The 8,604-nt window shown below is 47.9% G+C and overlaps 1 protein-coding gene across 3 annotated transcripts in view; it reads right to left on the reverse strand.

Annotated features, from left to right (window-relative positions):
* The window catches only part of LOC310922287 (plastin-3-like), a 54,145-nt gene extending 47,057 nt beyond the window's left edge, over positions 1-7,088 (reverse strand). Inside the window, exon 1 of one of the 3 annotated variants that reach the window (XM_083882731.1) lies at positions 7,063-7,088. The gene's annotated coding sequence lies outside the window, so the exon portion shown is untranslated. Of the gene's footprint in view, positions 1-2,820; positions 2,965-6,490; positions 6,575-7,062 lie in introns of those variants that run through there. The other 2 variants (XM_083882735.1, XM_083882732.1) reach the window with 2 other exon arrangements.
* Positions 7,089-8,604: the final 1,516 nt, after the last annotated feature.

Below are 8,604 nucleotides of genomic sequence, written 5' to 3' on the forward strand. Positions count from 1 at the left end.
CATTCCAGCCAACTCAACACAGCCATTTACTTTGCCACATTAGCCCCACGTTCCTTGCAGTGCACAGGTCATTTGTCTAAAAGCAGATACAGATAGCCTCTCTCACTGTCTTCAGGTGCCCCTTTACCACCCATCCATAAACTGTGAAACACTTGCATAGACGTCAGCATCTCTACAGCTCCTTCTTCACCTGGCCAGGGCTGGATCATTAACCCAACTACAGAAGCCTGCAATTACTTCTCTTGGCAGAATGCAGAAAGGGCAGGATGAAGAGATGGTACACTGGGATAAGTGGAGGACCAACAATGATGAACCTCAAGCACTGCTATCACTCTGGTCACAGACTTCTTTAGGAAAAAAGCCAACATCTAAGCAACATTGTGAAGTTATAAGCATAGCAGCAAAACTGGATGTTGAACACCTCAACACATGATTATCGACAACTTCACTTCATCCTTCCTTGTTCCACACATAAGTGACCTCATCAACTACCTCCTCTCGTGTATATCACTAAGGGCAGTATGCGATGAGGAAACAGTGAATGAGACAGCTAAGTCTATTGTCAGCTTTAAAAAGAAAAAACAAAAAAGCTTACTTAAAACATCAGTAATTAGGCCTCCCGCAGAGACACTACACTTTATCTTCTCTTGAAGATCACAGTAATAGTCTCTCTTCCCAGCTATTCAGTGGGGACTCCCAGCAGCATCTGAGCTGTCACTCTTTTTACAGGAGCAAAAAAACTACTGAAGCAGCAGGAAAAACAGCTGTAAGCATTTCAGAGGAGGAAATGAGACAAGGAGACTGGTTAGAAGCATATGGCCCATACTGATTGACATGAGCAATTGGCAGCAGTCCTAACCAGAGCTTCCCATTTCAGACAGTGATCCTGCTCCCCACATCCTCAGATGCATGTCAAATCAATCATTATTTTATTCCTTCCATATTAACTCTCAAATGTTAGTAGTGCACAGGCCACCACAGCCCATGGGGACAGCCTGGATGTTGCAGGAGTCAATTTGCCCCCAGGAATGTGCATATTACCCAGCAGCACAGGGTGTTGGAGAGTGCAGACCAGCCAGCACAGAAAGACACAAGGAAGGGGACTTAAGGCAAACAGCCCACCTGCCAAGGATGCTGCATTTTATGGGCAGTGGTCACCCTCATGGCTCAGCTGCTGAAAGGTAGAGACTAACAGGAATCAGCTGGCAAAACAAAAGGGAAAGAATGACTGTGGATAGCTCCATCTCTACTGATAGCAGCTCTCCTGGGGGCATAGAAGCCCCCTTTTCATCATCATGCCACTCACAAACCCAGTACAAAACTAGCTTTAAGTAGCCCAGGCATGAACCCACAAACCCAGACAGGAAACCCTAGCTGTTAGAGGAGCACATGTGATATAATTCTTCCAAGCAGGCCAGACAGGACTTGCTTATCATCCTTGGCATTTTTAATCTATTACCAAAAAAAAAAGCCAACAGATTATAGATTTCCCAGGAGACCAGCAGATGCCACAGTAACTGAATGGACTGGCTGGCCACCACACCTCAGCACCCTGCCCAGGGAAGGCCATACCCCTGATAGGAAGAGAACTGCTGGGAGAAGGTAGAGCAGCCAAACAAACAGTCCTGGTGACAGGGCAACTGCTGGTCAGCACTGATGTTAGATGTGCCCACCACAGGGAAGAGCTCTATCACCTCCAATGCCACCACCTCCAGATCAAACAGCGTGGCACTAGCAGAGTGGAGATGTGCATGTCTTCTCCCACCCCACTCTCCAGCCCTATTAGGTGAGGACTTCTGTCTTCAGCTGCATCAATTAACCACAATTTCTTGTTTAGCTGGTACAGGTTGCTCTTTACATGGCTGGCAAGATCACACAGGAACACACCAAACACCTGAAATGTCAAATGCAGCACCTGCTGCCCCGACTGGGCTCTGCAGCCACAAACACATAACCCCCATATTTTGGCTATAATCAAATCATCTCTTCAATCAACAGTTAAAAGAGTGGGCCTCCATCACCCTCCCCAGGCAGCATGTCCCCAGTGTCACAGCACACCCACCCCAGGTGTGCCAGTGCCATTTGCCAGTGGAGATGGGGTGGACTGGGGGCTGCAGCACAGTGAGATGAGGAAGGAGGATTTCTGACAGCCAGGATCCCCTGTCTCCATGCTGATGGCACAGCATGGCAATGCCACTCAGGTAAAGCAGAGAAAATCTACACCTTCAGCCCTTCACTTGGGAAGTATTTGCACAAACCAGAAGACTTTTCACAGACCATTCTGCAGTGCTCCAAGTGCATCTCACAACACATGGAAAGGTGCTATCCAAGCCTCCACTTCAGAGAAATTTGATCTAAAAGCAGAAAGTATATCCAGGGCAGGAAACACTAGCAAGGACAGGACAGGCTTGACCCATCACCTACAACTTCAGCATTGAAGAGCACAAAGTAGGCATCTGCTAAGACTGAAGCTGAACTAATGTTGCTGTGTCTAAACACCACCCACCTCATACTTACTCCCTGCACAGACCACACTGGAGATACCTATTTTTAATTTAATAAATCCAAGAGACCCAGTACACCCACAGGAACACCCAAACCCCTGTGTACGGAGCAGGGGACACGACAGTAGTTCATTCATGATCAGCAGTCACACGGCTGAAAGAGATTACAGCCCAGTCACTGTCAGCTGAGCTGCTACTGCTCAGAGGACCTCCAGGATGGCCCCTGAGCATCATTTCTCACAGCCACAGCACCCAGGGCCCAGATGTTGGACCATTGCCCAATTGCCTTCAGCTTTCACACTTCCCACCTACTTACCCACCAGCAGCAAGAGCAGCAGGTACCTCTGAGTTAAAAAAGAGCTTTAATGGTGCAAGCAGGGACAACTGATTCTGCATAAGAGTCTGAGCAACTCTCTGGGATGGTCACAGGGGAAACAGTCCTTTCATGCCCTCCCCTACCAGCAGTGCTGTGGGCAGAGCTCTGCCAAGACACTACCCACCACAAAAACAACCACTGCTGCTTATGCAATAATCCAATTTCCAAAGTACCAACAGGAATGTATGTGCAAAGATGTCGACAGATGCCTATCAAGGGGCTTGGGGGCCAGGGATAGGTGATGTTGTGACATTTGTTACAGTAACCCAACAAATACTGGTTTAATTCAACCTTGCATCACCCTCATTACAAGAGCTGATCTCAGTTTTGCAACATGCTTGAAAAGAAAAGATATTCAGGAATGTTTTGCTTTGCGTATGCATTAAGGCTATTTGGTAAACTTTTAAAATTCAGTATCCACCTTTCATACATCTGCTGGTAGGGGTTTCTGGATTCATGTTTGGCTTTTTTGATGTAATTAGCAACTCTAATTACTTCATGAGCTCAATGTCCAAAAAGATACACAGATTACTAAATTACTAGTACTTAGTCCAAAAAGTGCTGAGCATGCCAAGACCAGTAATTGGTTGATAAATATTAACATATCATGTTGTGGCTATTCCAAATTTGACAAGAAAGTTAAAAATTAATATCTGTTATTGCACCAGGCAGGTTGATAGCTTATCAGTCGCATGTTTCAACAGCTGGCCTGGAGAGATGAGAATATGCTTTTTTTAATGCTGAATTACTGCTCTAATATACGTGGAGGCAGAGTAATATTCAAAGGCTGAACAAAACACCAACTTAAACCATAACTGTTTCTTTTGCTGCTTAGTGCTACTTGGTGGTACACAGATAAAAACCAAGTAGCAGCCGCATAAATTTCACCGGTCCAACCCTTTGCAAACTGCACAGCAACACTGTAGCAGCTGGTATCTCCCTCCTTCCTTTCCCACCTTTGCTTTCCACTCTGTGATCAGAAGCACCACCATATTCCTGCACAGGGTTAAACTGCCTTCCAACGTGGCAGGTCAAGAGCTGCCCTCGTGAACACCATTAGAGAGCTGGAACTGTGCTTTGCAGGGTGCTGATGGATCTGTACAAAACCTGTGCTGGAATAATACAAGCAGGCTTGATGCTGCTTTGCCATCACCTCCTCCACCACAGGCAGTTCATGTGCAAGAAAATCAAGCTAACAGGCCTGTATCTAAAGAGGGACAAATGTCCCCAGAGAATTCCAATCCACATCTCTCATCTCTCAGTTTTATGAAACAAAGAGATGCAAAACATTGTAACTTAAAAAAACAAACAAACCTCAACCACAAACAAGAAATACCTCATAGTGATATAAAGCAGAACTTACTTGGTCTTTGGCTCTGCTGAAAATACAGCCCCTTTGTGTTTCACCACCTATTATTTAATGCTGTGTAAAATAGATTACCAAGAACATTATCTGTGTGTTGGGACAAGTCACCAAATAAATTATCACCATTTAAAACATCACCACCAAGACAACCTCAGGTGTGAAATGAGCTACTGATCACATCATCTACTTAGATAAGGAAGTGCATTACAGTATCTATGATGAGCACACCCTCCCTAAACTCACTGCCAATCATGTAAAAGAAAAGTGTTTATCTTCTCCCAATGCACTGTTATACGTTGTCAAAAATGCAACTGCCATACTGAAGCTCCAAGTGGAGCACTTGCAGTTTTACTACACAAAAAGTGCAGATAAAGTGGTTCACAAGGCACACCGATCACTTAGATCACCAGCAGCTGCTTAAGCACAGCTACTGAATTAACTGTCCCTAACATCCCTGACAATCAATCACCGAGCAGCACTCTACTTTGCTTCCCTAAAGTCAGAACTGCTGTATTTCTGCTTCTCCAAAGCCATTTAAAGTCACTGCACTAGAAAGACAAGTAAACACAGGAAAGAGTTACTAGAAGATCCCACATGAGTGGATTCAGCACAAACTCATTTAACAAGGCTGCAATTCCTTCACTCACCATCTTAATCTCACAACAATTCAAACCCAGAGCAGAAAAGTCAGTAAGGGAGCCCTGCATTTATCCAAATACCTAATGAAGTCATCAGTCTCCAGAGCCCCATCCACTGTAAAGCTCATCTAGCCAAAACTGGTAAATAGGTTTCCGGAGTTTGGGGCATTCTTAATCTGGGGAGATGTTTGTATATTTTACAGGAGGGGAAACTTCATCAGATTAACTTTGATAAGAGAACAAAGACCCTGACTAAACACAATTATTTATATCTAGCACTGAGTAACTGAGTTTAATAATCACATTATAATCTCTTCACTCAGACAAAGAATGAGTAATTCATCTTTCACAAGCAAAAAATTCCTTCAAAGGAGCTTGGTTACAACCAAGCAACATCCTCAAATTGTTAAACCGTTGGCAAGATTAACAGGCTATGATAACAACAGTGTTTGGAAAAGGGTTCATTTAACAAATTCTTTTATTACTTTTTATTTTCAAGCGTTATTTAGATGCAAACAAACATCTGGAATTTTAAGTCTCTGTGTGTGCACACATCCCACATAAGGCCATCAAACAGCCTCAGGGCAGAATCAGCTGTAGAATATTGCACCCAGGAGACTTGCCTTGTGCCCACTAATCCCCCTGAATCACTGCTCTCCACTCACAAACTACCAGCAGCTCCTCTGCACAAGATTTCTTTTCAAAATAAATTGAATTTCTATACATCATTATGCACAGCACTAGCACATGCTGATCTCGGTAACTATTCCCTCTTTATATCCAGGTTCCAGCTGTTGTCTTTAAAGTTACTCTGAGCAAGTCTCCCAGCACTAAGGAGTTTTGCTTCTCAGGTTACCAGGCTCACTGGAAAAGTCACAAGTGTTACTGGCTGAACAATGGCTCCAAATTGTCATGCAAAAGCAATTTACTTGAGATATCTATTATCTTTTATAGTCACTTCTACAGATTGACCAAAAACAGGAAGCCCAGCTCTCACATTCCACTGGAATTGTATAACAGCAATAACAACCCCAAAGGCTGATTCAATGGCATTTGCTCAGATCTATACCAGCAGCTCTCCTGAAAAGAAATCAATGAGTCCAAGTGATGCCCTGCTTGAAGGTATGGATGCTCTTACAGAGCAGGCACATGCAGCCTGACCCAAGGAAGCATTAACTGGAGGTCGGTTCCCATCGACATGTTTCACCACTATTTCTACTTAGAAAAACTTAGAACTGGAGCACAGTCATGCCTGCAGACTTGTTACCTCTGTGAGCACTGGGACCTGATGTTATCCATTACAATACTTCCAGCCAACATCAGGGTGCCCCAGCAAAGGAAAGTTAGAAGCTTTAAGTCCTGAAAAATTCCCTGCTCTTCTCTTTCCCTTCCCAGACTCCCAACAAGAAGCCATTGTTAGTGGGAGTAGGGTGACACTTCCTCTACCAGTCCGAATTAGAGATGTATAAAAATAAACCCACACAGCTGTCCCACGACTTCACTTAATTTCACCCTGCTTCAATGGGATGAGAAGTCGTTCCCATTTCCTCACACTCTTTGTTTTGGGAATACTACCCTGCACAAAAGATAAAAGTGAAATACAAACCGAAACCCTTTTCAGTGCCGCTATGCGGGAACCCACAGCGGAAAGCGGTACCTCCCCGCCCCTCGGCCGGGTTCTGCTTCTACCAACTCGCACAAAGCCCCGAGTCTGACACAGCCGCGGCTCCATCCCAGCGCCGAGCCCCGTCAGGGGCCGCGGGCAGCGCATCCCCTGGGCCGGGCCCGGCCCGGCTCAGCCCGGGGGTTAAGTTTTCCAGGGGGTTGAATCAGACAAGTGCCTTTTCATCGCCGCGGGTAGCCGGGAGCGGCGGCAGGAGCGCGCCCGGCGGACACGTCCCCCACGTCCTGCCAGCACCGATGTGCTCCGGGCTTCGTGCCCGCCCCGCCGCCCCGGGACCCCCCGGAGACACGCCTGGTCGGCAGCGGAGCCGGGTAGCAGCGAGGGCCGGGACGGGCCCGGCGGAGCCGCCGGGGCCGGTTGGCGCCTTCCCGCTGCCATCGCCGCCGCCGCGGCCGAGATGCCCCGCGCGAGCTGGCGCACGTCCAGCGGCGAGGCGACCGCCCGCAACTTTCCCCGAGTTGTAGGCGCGCTGGAGGAGCCCCGGGAACACTCACCGTCCGTGCCGCTCCGAGCCGTCCCGAGCCGTCCCGCCGCACCGGCCCCGCCCGCGGCCCGCGCTCGGCGCGCCCCGGCCCCATTGGGCCGCCCGCCCGCACATCACCGGCCCCGCGCTGCGAGTGGGCGGCCGCGAAGTCACTCAGGGCAGTGCAGAGCTGAGGCTCCAGCCAGGCACGCCCCATCCTTGTCCCTGCCGCCGTCGGGCTGCTCTGCCGTGGCTTCTCCCGCTGTTCCTTGCCTTCATCGCTCTTGTCCTGCATGTATTCATCCCCATGCCCTGCGTGTATCCCCAGTCCCGCGTATGCCTCACTCCTGCCCAGCAAGCATCCCTCATTCTTCTCCTGTGTGCAACTCTCCTCCAAGCAGGCATCCTTTCTTCTCTACAGGCATCCCTTCCTTCTTGTGCTCGCGTCCCTCCTCCCCTGCAAGACTGTGTCCTATCTTCCATCCACAGGCAGCCCTGGCTGCCTCAGCCCTGCCACGCAGACAGAGGAGCTCTGGGCTTCCCTTGCAAATTCCCCTTGTCTCTCCAGGAACAACCCTGCGGGTTGATGCTGAGGATGTCCAGAGAAAGCTGACGCTGGTGGGCACATTGGGCGAGGAGCTCCCCAGAGAGCAGAGCCAGGGGCAGGCTCAGGGCCTGGCTCCCACAAGGAGTAAGTGGAGTGCAGGTGCTTATCCATTGCACCCTGTTACTCTGTGCTCCTGGACAGAGAGTGTTGCCGTGGCCTTTCCCCACGCAGCTTCCAGCTGTCCAATTTGGGATAGGTGACCTCATAACTGTCCTAATTTCTACATTTGCTACACAGATACTCACACTGAAAATTGCTAGAAGGGTTCAGGAAATCAAGGGCCTTAGGGACGCTTTTGCATAAAAGTGGTGGAGAACAGAAATTAATCCAAAAAGGCCTTGAACAGAGAAAGAAAAAGCAAACACCTGCTGTGGGAAGGAGGAGGTGAACAGAGAGAAGGAGATGGGGCCAGAGCTGTACTTCAGACCTGGGCCAGGAAAAGGGGAAGTTGTTTCCCCAAATGGGAAACTTCACACTCTTGGCCAACGCTGGCACGTCCACCAGGACTGGGAGAAAATATGGGTTTGGATATTAATGTCTTCTGGTTTTAAGAGAAAAGCAAATATGCATTCAGGCACAAAAAACCCTCCCCAGGCCAGAAAGATGAGACATTCCCATGCCTGGAGGTGAGAACAGCACAATATAATAAATTCATATAACAACCAGGAACACTAATGGGAGGTGTTAGCTCTCATAATAATGTAAAAGCACATCTCACATTTTGCTGTTTAACTATTTCCCACCAGTGTCAGAAAAAATTAAACTTGCCAAAAGGTGACAGTTACTTAACAGACTATTAATAGATAAGGCACACACCAGCATTAAATCATTCTTTCTCTTCTCTTTCAAACTTAAATAAATATAGGGCATTGTGGTGGTCTGGTGTGTCTCTCGGGGCCCGTGTCCCATGTACTGGCTAGCCCTGGCACCAAAGCAGCAGCGAAGGTACGGTTCAGTATCCTGAGA

This window comes from Zosterops lateralis (assembly GCF_965231275.1).
Source record: "Zosterops lateralis genome assembly, chromosome: W".
Taxonomy (NCBI): Eukaryota; Metazoa; Chordata; class Aves; order Passeriformes; family Zosteropidae; genus Zosterops; species Zosterops lateralis.